The sequence below is a fragment of the Leuresthes tenuis genome, unplaced genomic scaffold (genome assembly GCF_036924035.1).
Source record: "Leuresthes tenuis unplaced genomic scaffold, fLeuTen1.0.hap1 SCAF_5, whole genome shotgun sequence".
Lineage (NCBI taxonomy): Eukaryota > Metazoa > Chordata > Actinopteri > Atheriniformes > Atherinopsidae > Leuresthes > Leuresthes tenuis.
The window spans coordinates 21688392-21702235 of NW_027325359.1; the positions used below are offsets into that span (position 1 = coordinate 21688392).

At 41.7% G+C, this 13844-nt stretch overlaps 1 non-coding gene and 1 pseudogene across 1 annotated transcript; one reads left to right on the forward strand and one right to left on the reverse strand.

The window, feature by feature from the left end:
- Window positions 1-90: 90 nt before the first annotated feature.
- LOC140308016 (U2 spliceosomal RNA) lies at window positions 91-281 on the reverse strand. Its single transcript, XR_011916029.1, has one exon. It is a non-coding gene; the product is annotated as a U2 spliceosomal RNA (small nuclear RNA).
- Window positions 282-5254: 4973 nt separating this feature from the next.
- LOC140308058 (U2 spliceosomal RNA) lies at window positions 5255-5431 on the forward strand (annotated as a pseudogene).
- Window positions 5432-13844: the final 8413 nt, after the last annotated feature.

A 13844-nucleotide genomic window follows, 5' to 3' on the forward strand; every position in this document is an offset into this window, starting at 1 on the left:
CTCTTTTCTCAGCAGACTAAAAGAAAGTTTCATCTTGGGCTCCCTGAAACTTCCATCCTGCACCGCTGTTTGCTTTTTCACAAGAGCAGAGGAGAGCGCACCGTTCCCAGGGGCACTACAGTACCGGGTCGATGCTTGGAGTGAACGGAGCAAGCTCCTTTTTCAACTCCTATTGATACAAATCCATTTAATATGTAGTCCTCGCATAGAGGACACATCAGACATTAAACTAATAAGAACAGATACTACACTTGATCTTAGCCAAAAGGCCGAGAAGCGATAACTGTCCACTGGTTCACGTCCGAGGGCCCTTCCTGGCACAATGCGCACTTGTAGCGGTGTTCTTTTTATGGCCATAGTGTCACTTTGCACCTCGGCCCACCCGCTGCACTGAGCACTCTTCAGCCCTTTTAAATGGTATAACTTTACACTACCGCACGCTCCAGCGAGCACCATTCAAGCAACAACTTTGCACTCCAGCTTCGAACATTGGCACAGTCGCAACAAGTAAGGCGACTCTACTCAGAGAAGTCACTCTGCACAGTAACAAGATTTCTTTTGCACAGACAGAAAGGGCTTCATCCGCAAAGGTAAAGCCTGCCAAAAATAGAAACAACTCATTAGTGCTGCTCAACGTTGTACTTTGCAGTAAAACAAAGAGCAAATCTAAAGATTCAGGAATCCGAGAATAAGCTTACTTCCATGAGTTCTTCACGATTTCGGATTTTGCTATAAAATGAATTCCTTCACTCAAACTAAATTAAAACTGCTAAACCGCTAATCTGTTACATGCAAGGCAGATGTCAAATTCACCGAAATAGGATCTAAGGGTATTTGGCCAATCGAGCTGTAGCAGCTTCGGTAAAAGAGTATAAGTTGAAGAGTTTGTGAATAAAGGTGTGCGCACACATAGTGAGTTGTAGGAAAATAGGCAGGGAGCAATGCCGGCTGGGGTATAGGTTCTTGTATGTTGTCTGACTGTTTGATTTGAATGTGTTGTGTAAGTGTCCTGTTGAATGTTACATGTTTGGGCTTTGACACGCTTCACTGTGGTTGTTAACTGTGTGGTGTGTCCTGAAATGTTATATGTTTGGGCTGTGTGACATGCTTAATGCTTTTCAGTAGCAACCCACTTATTGATATATAGCAACTGACAACATAAGAAGTCCGGACATACTTTGATAGTAGTTGTAGAAGTATCCTTATTGATAATAGATAAACTAATTCATAGTGATAGAACAGTAGATGAACAGGTGCCTGCACATGTCTCATGAAAATAAAATGGGTGTATGATTGCTGACGGCAGAGCAATACTGCCAAACTTATGAGTTCTTGTGGCAAACTTGATTCAGTGTCTTGACGTGTATACGCTGTTTCGCTGACTTGTCACAAGAAACAAAGTGTGTTTGATAAGATCCGACCATTTTATTACGGGAGGATCAGTATGTATGGATTCTGATGTGACTGATAAACTCATTCGTATCTTAAGCATAATCTACTACGTGAGACAACGCCCTGGCACACAATCAAAAAAAAAAAAAAGAGAGAGCGGTTTTGTGTCCCCACAGTCCATAATGTAGAAAAGAGAGAAAAAAAGCCTTTCTGATTTGTTGTGTGTGCTCACAGTGCAGAGTGTAGAGAAAAGAGAGAAAAGAAAGCCGTTTTGGTGTCACGGGTGTTGTGACTTACACACACACATTTCTGAATTGAGAAAGGAAATTATTTTAGAGGAAGCACTAGAGTTTAGATCCCACATTTGTTGATAGGCATTCATTTAATTTTTCTTTTAATCAGTTTTAAAGTGAATACTAACTGAGAAATGAAAAAGGTGAAGAGTTTAGAAGCTTGGTTCAAGAGCAAAACTTGGTTTATGATCAGCTGAGTCTCTAAACAGAACAGCAAAGGGCTTCATCGAACATTTAAAAAAGATTCAGATTGTTAGAATATCCAGAATTTATAGGAATGGTGGTGATTACTCTTATTTTCTAGAATGGAAATAACTGCACCATGTCTGTTTTATGAATTTAAGGGGCTAAAAAGTTTTGTTCTCGTTTTTCTATGATTAACCGAATGTATGTGAGAGTCCAAACAGACAGAAGGGTTACGGCCGAGCGCTGGACCTTCCAAAAAAGATGAGACAGGCTGGACCCGTGCCATACTAGTTAAGGCCTGCCTGTGGATAACAGGTTCTTTAAACTCTCACACACACAAACTCACACACGTTCGCACACATACACCCATACACACACACACACATTCTTGAACTTGCTGCAAGATTAAACCTTTGCATTAACTGACTCCAGCAACTCTGAGTCTCATTGAGAGACTTTTCTCAACAATTGGGTCCTCAAACCAGATCTCAACGTTTTTTCCGCTGTCCAGGGTCGGAGCTGAAACCGTGCACGGGGGAGTCCAGTACTCCTAATGAAAGACCCCCTGCTGAATTGCGGTAATTAGGGGCCAGTGTCCACTGAAAGGGGGAAAAAGGGACGAGATCGTACTTTTGAATCAATGGCCAGAAGCCATTGGCAGTGCAGGCATCAACAATAATGGTGTTATTTCACCCATTAACACTTAAGGTACCTCATGCAGTGGCTGTGATATGGTTACTTAACAAAATATCTTTACCAGACATCTCTCCTACATAACAGTTCTTCACAGCCACACCTTGTTGTCGAGAGATGTGCTACACTTAATCCATCCACACTGCTACCTACCCCACAGATGGAAAGCCAGAAATAACCATCAGTGTTTTACCCAGGCCAGACTTAACTGATATACGTTATGAAAATGCAGAAATAACTATATTTATTCAACAGATCAAGGAAAAAAACCCTGATGGCACAAATGCTACAGGATTTGCAGTAGTAACAGAAACTGAAGTTTTCTTAAAACAACCACTACCAAAAAATTACTCTGTTCAAGCAGTCGAATTGGTAGCTTTAACTGAAGCTTGTAAATTAAATAACAAAAAGGTTGTTAACGTTTACACTGACAGTCAGTATGCCTTCTCAACTGTACATGTGTTAACACAGCATTGGAAAAACAGGTATGTTGACATCCACAGCTAAATGTATAAACTACAAATATTTTAGCATTATTAGATGTTATTCAATTGCCATCTACAATAGACTCGTATGAATGACCGGAAGGAAAACCATACTGCCAAAGAATTTGTTTAAATATGCTGCAGTATTGAGCCACGGACCATGTCATGTCTCAACAGGAGGGATGGAAGCAATAATGAACCAGGTTTTTACAGCATATGGTTTTACTAATTATTAAAAACATTTTTTTAGAATAAATAAATGAATAAAGTTTTGTCTAGCAGGTCAAATATGTGCAAAATACATTCCACAGGGCAATCTAAGACCAAAACGAAGATAATTCCCTAAGCCAGTGTATCTTTTTCAACATATTTGTTTGGATTTCATTATTTCATTATTTTGTAGATTTCATTGAACTAAATTAATGTTAAGGGAAACAATTCTGCTCAGTGACAACAGAGGTTTTTACCAAATGGTCTGAAATATTTCCATGTGCACAAGCAGATGCACTCTCAGTAGCAAAATCACGCGTAAAATAACTCATTTCTAGATTTGAAATTCCTGAAAAGATCTTCAGTGATAATTTGACACACTTTGTAAACAATGTCATCTCACTGATGGCAAAGAACTTAACATAGACCTTAGAAACCACTGTGATATAGAAGGTTTCGCTAACACATTGGAATTGTTTTACTATTTACATATGCATGTGCAGTGAAGAATTGCTTGCTGCTGATAAATGCAAAGAAGAACAGCTTACGCATAAATGCTCACATATAGGCTGCTGAATGCAATGAAGACCTGCTTATCCAGTAAAGTTCAATGTCAATGTGTAATATTCAATTAGGATTTGCAAAACAGTGAAGTTAAACAATGAATGGGTCCATAGTCGGTATGAGAAGACTACAGGAATATTTACCTGGGTGTACGTTCAAACAGAGATGAGAAAATTGCGATAAATTATTGTTTGTTTGTTTGTTAGTATGTATATGAATGTTATGTGTATAAACTGTGTTGAGTTGTAGTTACTCAGTAGTGTCTCAGTGAAACAACCGACGGGGGAAGCCTTGCGGTGACAACAAAAGCAGTGTTTTACTGATCAGTCAAGTTGCTCCAGTGTACTCCATACAAACTGGTTGGCTACTGAAGGGATAGAAAATGGGGAATACTTGTTTTAAAGCAAACAAGGAATTAGATGGGAAAAATACATGTTTTAACGGGACCCAGACAATATTAAATACTCAGACAGATGGGAGAAGAAGTGTAGTTTTGTAGGAAATCACAAAATTATTACATAAAATGAGTGAAATCAATTGAAGAATGCCTTTCTGAAGAGCTGTTTACCACAGATGAGCAGCTTTGCGACCAAGCACATTGTAGATCGCTTTACTGCCAAAATGATCTAGTTTAATGGATTGGTTTAGACATGCATAACAGCATTTTAAGAACAAAGAGAGAAACAAAAAGGGACAACGCTTCATGGTGGAAGGTGATGTATAAATAACTGTGTATATGATGAAGGAGAGACCATTTGAGCAGCACAGCCATTTCGCAGCACAGGGACAGCAGTCCAAGTTAAAGGATCTCCCATGTGGTATCACCTGTCACACTGTGTCAAGGCATCAAAAGAAGAAAAAATCACCAAACTCAAGGACAAAGAGACGAAGACTCCGGTGAACGAAGAGAGAGGACTTACAAACCAGAAATACAAAAGGATGCTCGATATCAAGATCCAGAAGAAGAGGCTAACAATGCCACGAACACTTACGATGCTGGGAATGATGCCAGCAATGAACAGAGAAGAAGATTCAGTGTCATCAATCTGCAACACGTGCCTCTAATGAGGGGGTGAATATAGAATCCTCAACGATTACAACGTCTCTGGGAACTGTGACAACAACAAGGTTTAAACCATTTTGATATATATTGTAACCTATTGGCTAAGGAATAGTGCTGAAAATGAGGTAAATCTAATCCACCACTGTCCTTGGTCTTCTGTAGGGTTTTTAAACTAATACGTGGTGGTTTGTTTTTCCACAGAAATTTGGAGATGCATGAATCTAGTGACTTAAACCAAGTAGCAGATGGTTTTATGAGGATCATTGAGAACAAATAGTTAACTTTTGGTAGTATCATCATTTTAATGGTTGTAACTCTCCCCATAAGTTATATAGGTAAGGACTTCCAACGAGAGAGATCGTCCTCTACTCTCTTTACTAATTGCACATAATCCATCTGTACTTATCAGTTTAATATGTGATATGTCTATGCAAGGACTACATATTAAATGGATTTTTATCAATAGGAGTTGAAAAAGGAGCTTGCTCCGTTCACTCCAAGCATCGACCCGGTACTGCAGTGCCGCTGGGAACGGTGCGCTCTCCTCTGCTCTTGTGAAAAAGCTAACAGCGGTGCAGGATGGAAGTTTCTTTTAGTCTGCTGAGAAAAGAGAGTGAATGCGAAGTAGACTTTAACACGGCTCTGGGAGCGAGCCGAGTGCGGGCTAACCAGGAGAAATGCTTGAAAGAAACGCGACACCGAATGAGCGGTCAGAACAAAGCCTCAATACGGTGTTCCTGTGGTGTTTTTATAAAATGCGGTGAAAATAAAGGTGTGAATGCCCCATAGAAAACTAAAAGGTGGAGCGGAAGTGTTCGGCTGCAAGAAGGTGTGAATGTCCGACTATATTTGGTGAAAAGCAGGTGAAGCAAGGTCTGAATGCCCAACCTTACATCATCAAAAGCGAGATCAGAGGTTTTTGGCTGCAAGAAGGCCATAGTTTGCCAAAAGCGGGTAAGGTGCGAATGACCGACTAAATATCAACAAAAGTGGGGGCGGAGGTCTTCGGATGCAAGTGGGTGTGAATATCCCACCATACAAGTATGGTGGAGAGGAAGCTGTGAATGGCCGACCATAGTTTGCAAAAAGCGGGTGAGAAAAGGTGCGAATGTCCAACCATACATGATCAAAACAGGGAGCGGAGGTGTTTGGCTGTGACAAGGTGTGAATGTCCACCCATAATTAATGAAAAGCGGGCAACAAGTAGGTTCGAATGCCCAACCATACATCAACAAAAGCAGGAGTGGATGTGTTTGGCTACAAGAAGGTTTGAATGTCCGAGCATAGTTTGTAAAAAGCGGGTAAGAAAAGGTGCGAATGCCCGAACATACACCATCAAAAGAGGGAGCGGAGGTGTTACACTTGAAAGACGGTGTGAATGTCCGACCATAGTTGGTAAAAAGTGGGTAAGAAAAGGTTCGAATGCCCGAATATATACCATCAAAAGCGGAAGCGGAGGTGTTCGGCTGCAAGAAGGTGTGAAAGTCCGACCATGGTTTGTAAAAAGCGGGTAAGAAAAGGTGCGAATGCCCGACAATGTATGATCAAAAGAGGGAACGGAGGTTTTCGGCTGCAAGAAGGTCTAAATGTCCAACCATAATTTGTAAAAACCGGGGAAGAAAAGGCTCGGAAGCCCGACTATACACCATCAAAAGCGGGAACAGAGGTTTTCGGCTACAAGAAGGTTTGAATGTACGACCATAGTTTGTAAAAAGCGGGTAAGAAAAGGTGCGAATGCCCGAACATACACCATCAAAAGAGGGAGCGGAGGTGTTACACTTGAAAGACGGTGTGAATGTCCGACCATAGTTGGTAAAAAGTGGGTAAGAAAAGGTTCGAATGCCCGAATATATACCATCAAAAGCGGAAGCGGAGGTGTTCGGCTGCAAGAAGGTGTGATCGTCCGACCAAAGTTTGTAAAAAGCAGTTAAGAAAAGGTTCGAATATCCAACCAAACATAATCAAAAGTGGGAGCAGAGCTGTTCGACTGCAAGTAGGTGTGAATATCCACCCATAATTCCTGAAAAATGGGTAAGAAAAGGTGCGAATGCCCAACCATACATCATCAAAAGAAGAAGTGGATGTGTTCTGCTACAAGAAGGTTTGAATGTCCAACCATAGTTTGTAAAAAGCGGGTAAGAAAAAGTTCGAATGCCCGAACATACACCATCAAAAGAGGGAGCGGAGGTGTTCCGCTGTAAGATGCTGCGAATGTCCGACCATAGTTGGTATAAAGCGGGTAAGAAAAGGTTAAAAAACCGGACTGTACACAATCAATAGCGGGAGCGGAGTTGTTCGGCTACAAGAAGGTGTGAAAGTCCGACCATGGTTTGTAAAAAGCGGGTAAGACAAGGTGCGAATGCCCGACAATGTATGATCAAAAGAGGGAGCGGAGTTGTTCGGCTGCAAGGTCTGAATTTCCAACCATAATTTGTAAACACCGTCGAAGAAAAGGCTCGAAAGCCCGACTATACACCATCAAAAGCGGGAGCGGAGGTGTTCAGCTGCAAGAAGGTCTGAATGTCCACCAATAATTACTGAAAAATGGGTAAGAAAAGGTGTGAATGCCCAACTATACATCATCACAAGCAGAAGTGGATGTGTTCGGCCACAAGAAGGTTTAAATGTCCGACCATAGTTTGTAAAAGGCGGGTAAGAAAAGGTTCGAATGCCCGAACATACACAATCAAAAGAGGGAGCGGAGGTGTTTCACTGCAAGAAGGTGTGAATGTCCGAGCATAGTTTGTAAAAAGTGGGTAAGAAAAGGTTCGAATGCCAGAACATACACCATCAAAAGAGGGAGCGGAGGTGTTCCGCTGTAAGAAGGTGTGAATGTCCGACCATAGTTGGTAAAAAGCGGGTAAGAAAAGGCTAAAATACCCAACTCTACACAATCAATAGCGGGAGCGGAGTTGTTCGGCTAAAAGAAGGTATGAAAGTCCGACCATGGTTTGTAAAAAGCGGGTAAGAAAAGGTTCGAATGCCAAAATATACACCATCAAAAGCGGAAGCCGAGGTGTTCGGCTGCAAGTAGTTGTGAATGTCAGATCATAATTTGTAAAAAGCTGATGAGAAAGGTGTGAATGACCGACAATAATTGCTGAAAAATGTGTTAGAAAAGGTTCGAATGCCGGACCATTCATCATCAAAAGCCGGAGAAGAGGTGTTCGGCTGCAAGAAGCTGTGAATGTCCAGCCATAATAACTCAAAAACGGGTAAGAAAAGGTAGTATTGCCAGACCATAAATGATCAAAACAGGGAGCGGAGGTGTTCCGCTGTAAGAAGGTGTGAATGTCCCACCATAATTGGTAAAAAGCGGGTAAGAAAAGGTTAAAATACCAGACTGTACACAATCAATAGCAGGAGTGGATGTGTTTGGCTACAAGAAGGTTTGAATGTCCGAGCATAGTTTGTAAAAAGCGGGTAAGAAAAGGTGCGAATGCCCGAACATACACCATCAAAAGAGGGAGCGGAGGTGTTACACTTGAAAGACGGTGTGAATGTCCGACCATAGTTGGTAAAAAGTGGGTAAGAAAAGGTTCGAATGCCCGAATATATACCATCAAAAGCGGAAGCGGAGGTGTTCGGCTGCAAGAAGGTGTGAAAGTCCGACCATGGTTTGTAAAAAGCGGGTAGGAAAAGGTGCGAATGCCCGACAATGTATGATCAAAAGAGGGAACGGAGGTTTTCAGCTGCAAGAAGGTCTAAATGTCCAACCATAATTTGTAAAAACCGGGGAAGAAAAGGCTCGGAAGCCCGACTATACACCATCAAAAGCGGGAGCGGAGGTGTTCAGCTGCAAGAAGGTCTGAATGTCCATCAATAATTGCTAGAAAACATGAAAAAAAATGTTCGAATATCCAACCGCACATGATCATAAGTGGGAGAGGAGGTGTTCAGCTGCAAGAAGGTGTGATTGTCCACCCATAATTCCTCAAAAATGGGTAAAAAAAAAAGGTGCGAATGCCCAACCATACATCATCAAAAGCAGGACTGGATGTGTTCGGCTACAAGAAGGTTTGAATGTCCGAGCATAGTTTGTAAAAAGCGGGTAAGAAAAGGTTCGAATGCCCGAACATACACCATCAAAAGAGGGAGCGGAGGTGTTCCGCCATAAGAAAGTGTGAATGTCCGACCGTAGTTGGTAAAAAGCGGGTAAGAAAAGGTTAAAATACCCGACTGTACACAATCAATAGCGGGAAGGGATGTGTTCGGCTACAAGAAAGTGTGAAAGTCCAACCATGTTTTGTAAAAAGTGGTTAAGAAAAGGTGCGAATGCCCGACAATGTATGATCAAAAGAGGGAGCGGAGGTTTTCGGCTGCAAGAAGGTCTGAATGTCCAACCATAATTTGTAAAAACCGGGGAAGAAAAGGCTCGAAAGCCCAACTATACACCATCAAAAGCGGGAGCAGAGGTGTTCAGCTGCAAGAAGGTCTCAATGTCCATCAATAATTGCTAGAAAACATGAAAGAAAATTTTTCGAATATCAAACCGCACATGATCATATGCGGGAGAGGAGGTGTTCAGCTGTAAGATGGTGTGAATGTCCACCCATAATTCCTGAAAAATGGGTAAAAAAAGGTGCGAATGCCCAACCATACAACATCAAAAGCAGGTGTGAATGTCATCATAATTTGCAAAAACCTGATGAGAAATGGTGAGAATGCCCGACTATACACCATCAAATGCGGGAGCGGAGGTGTTCGGCTGTGAGTAGGTGTGAATGTCCGACCATACTTGCTGAAAAATATGACAAAGCAGTTTTCACTTGGTTTGAGTGAAGGAATTCATTTTATATCAAAATCCGAAATTGTGTAGAACTCGTGGAAATAAGTTTATTCTCGGATTCCTAAAGGTTTAGTGTTGTTCTTTGGTATACTGCAAAGTAATACTTTCTATTTTGTTGAAACCCATTCAGACATGGATAAATATGAAGGACAAAGCAGTTTTAACTTGGTTTGAGTGAAGGAATTCATTTTATATCAAAATCCGAAATTGTGTAGAACTGGTGATAAGAAGCTTATTCTCGGATTCCTGAAAAGGTTTAGAGTTGTTCTTTCCTATCCTGCAAAGTACAACGTTCTTTTTTGTTTAAAGCTATTATGACATGGATAAATATGAAGGACAAAGCAGTTTTAACTTAATCGGTTTCAACAAAATAGAAAGTATTACTTTGCAGTATACTAAAGAACAACACTAAACCTTTAGGAATCCGAGAATAAACTTATTTCCACGAGTTCTACACAATTTCGGATTTTGATATAAAATGAATTCCTTCACTGAAACCAAGTTAAAACTGCTTTGTCCTTGATATTTATCCATGTCTGAATCGGTTTCAACAAAATAAAAAGTATTACTTTGCAGTATACCAAAGAACAACACTAAACCTTTAGGAATCCGAGAATAAACTTATTTCCACGAGTTCTACACAATTTCGGATTTTGATATAAAATGAAATCCTTCACTCAAACCAAGTGAAAACTGCTTTGTCATATTTTTCAGCAAGTATGGTCGGACATTCACACCTACTCACAGCCGAAAACCTCCGCTCCCGCATTTGATGGTGTATAGTCGGGCATTCTCACCATTTCTCATCAGGTTTTTGCAAATTATGATCTGACATTCACACCTGCTTTTGATGATGTATGGTTGGGCATTCGCACCTTTTTTTTTTACCCATTTTTGAGGAATTATGGGTGGACATTCACACCTTCTTGCAGCTAAACACCTCCGCTCCCACTTATGATCATGTGCGGTTTGATATTCGAAAATTTTCTTTCATGTTTTCTAGCAATTATTGATGGACATTCAGACCTTCTTGCAGCTGAACACCTCTGCTCCCGCTTTTGATGGTGTATAGTCGGGCTTTCAAGCCTTTTCTTCCCCGGTTTTTACAAATTATGGTTGGACATTCAGACCTTCTTTTAGCCGAAAACTTCCGCTCCCTCTTTTGATCATACATTGTCGGGCATTCGCACCTTTTCTTACCCGCTTTTTACAAAACATGGTCGGACTTTCACACCTTCTTGTAGCCGAACACATTCGCTCCCGCTATTGATTGTGTGCAGTCGGGTATTTTAACCTTTTCTTACCAACTTTTTACCAACTACGGTCGGACATTCACACCTTCTTATGGCGGAACACCTCCACTCCCTCTTTTGATGGTGTATGTTTGGGCATTCGAACCTTTTCTTACCCGCTTTTTACAAACTATGGTCGGACATTCAAACCTTCTTGTAGCCGAACACATCCAGTTCTGCTTTTGAGGATGTATGGTCGGACTTTCACACCTTTTAGTAGCCAAACAACTCCGCTCCCGCTATTGATTGTGTACAGTCGGGTATTTTAACCTTTTCTTACCCGCTTTTTACCAATTATGGTCGGACATTCACACCTTCTTACAGCGGAACACCTCCGCTCCCTGTTTTGATCATTTGTGGTCTGGCAATACTACCTTTTCTTACCCGTTTTTGAGTAATTATGGCTGGACATTCACAGCTTCTTGCATCCGAACACCTCTTCTCTGCTTTTGATGATGAATAGTCCGGCATTCTTACCTTTTCTAACACATTTTTCAGTAATTATTGTCGGTCATTCACACCTTTCTCATCAGCTTTTTGCAAATTATGATCTGACATTCACACCTACTTGCAGCCGAACACCTCGGCTTCCGTTTTTGATGGTGTATATTTTGGCATTCGAACCTTTTCTTACCCACTTTTTACAAACTATGCTCGGACATTCACACCTTCTTGCAGCGAAACCCCTCCGCTCCCTCTTTTGATTGTGTATGTTTGGGCATTCGAACCTTTTCTTACCCGCTTTTTACAAACTATGGTCGGACATTCAAACCTTCTTGTGGCCGAACACATCCACTTCTGCTTTTTATGATGTATAGTTGGGCATTCACACCTTTTATTACCCATTTTTCAGTAATTATTGGTTGGAAATTCAGACCTTGCAGCCGAACACCTCCGCTCCCTCTTTTGATCATACATTGTCGGGCATTCGCACCTTGTCTTACCCGCGTTTTACAAACCATGGTCGGACTTTCACACCTTCTTGTAGCCGAACAACTCCGCTCCCGCTATTGATTGTGTAGAGTCGGGTATTTTAACCTTTTCTTACCCGCTTTTTACCAATTATGGTCGGACTTTCACACCGTCTTACAGCGGAACACCTCCGCTCCCTCTTTTGATGGTGTATGTTCGGGCATTCAAACTTTTTCTTACCCACTTTTTACAAACTATGGTCGGACCTTCAAACCTTCTTGTAGCAGAACACATCCACTTCTTCTTTTGATGATGTATGGTTGGGCATTCGCACCTTTTCTTACCCATTTTTCAGGAATTATGGGTGGACATTCACACCTACTTGCAGTCGAACAGCTCTGCTCCCACTTTTGATTATGTTTGGTTGGATATTCAAATCTTTTCTTAACTGCTTTTTACAAACTTTGGTCGGACGTTCACACCTTCTTGCAGCCGAACACCGCCGTTTCCGCTTTTGATGGTATATATTCGGGCATTCGAACCTTTTCTTACCCGCTTTTTACCAACTATGGTCGGACATTCACACCTTCTTACAGCGGAAAACCTCCGCTCCCTCTTTTGATTGTGTATGTTCGAGCATTTAAACCTTTTCTTACCCGCCTTTTACAAACTATGGTCGGACATTCAAACCTTCTTGTGGCCGCACACATCCACTTCTGCTTGTGATGATGTATAGTTGGGCATTCACACCTTTTCTTACCCATTTCTCAGTAATTATTGGTGGACATTCAGACCTTCTTGCAGCTGAACACCTCTGCTCCCGCTTTTGATGGTGTATAGTCGGGCTTTCGAGGCTTTTCTTCAACGGTGTTTACAAATTATGGTTGGAAATTCAGACCTTGCAGCCGAACACCTCCGCTCCCTGTTTTGATCATACATTGTCGGGCATTCGCACCTTGTCTTACCCGCGTTTTACAAACCATGGTCGGACTTTCACACCTTCTTGTAGCCGAACAACTCCGCTCCCGCTATTGATTGTGTACAGTCGGGTATTTTAACCTTTTCTTACCCGCTTTTTACCAATTATGGTCGGACATTCACACCGTCTTACAGCGGAACACCTCCGCTCCCAATTTTGATGGTGTATGTTCGAGCATTCGAACTTTTTCTTACCCACTTTTTACAAGCTATGGTCGGACATTCAAACCTTCTTGTAGCAGAACACATCCACTTCTTCTTTTGATGATGTATGGTTGGGCATTCGAACCTACTTGTTGCCCGCTTTTCATTAATTATGGGTGGACATTCAGACCTACTTGCAGCCGAACACCTCGGCTTCCGCTTTTGATGGTGTATATTTTTGCATTCGAACCTTTTCTTACCCGCTTTTTACAAACCATGGTCGGACTTTCACACCTTCTTTTAGCCGAACAACTCCGCTCCCGCTATTGATTGTGTAGAGTCGGGTATTTTAACCTTTTCTTACCCGCTTTTTACCAACTATGGTTGGACATTCACACCTTCTTACAGCGGAACACCTCCGCTCCCTCTTTTGATGGTGTATGTTCGGGCATTCGAACCTTTTCTTACCCGCTTTTTACAAACTATGCTCGGACATTCACACCTTCTTGCAGCGAAACACCTCAGCTCCCTCTTTTGATTGTGTATGTTCGGGCATTCAAACCTTTTCTTACCCGCCTTTTACAAACTATGGTCGGACATTCAAACCTTCTTGTGGCCGAACACATCCACTTCTGCTTTTGATGATGTATAGTTGGGCATTCACACCTCTTCTTACCCATTTTTCAGTAATTATTGGTGGACATTCAGACCTTCTTGCAGCTGAACACCTCTGCTCCCGCTTTTGATGGTGTATAGTCGGGCTTTCGAGGCTTTTCTTCAACGGTGTTTACAAATTATGGTTGAAAATTCAGACCTTGCAGCCGAACACCTCCGCTCCCTCTT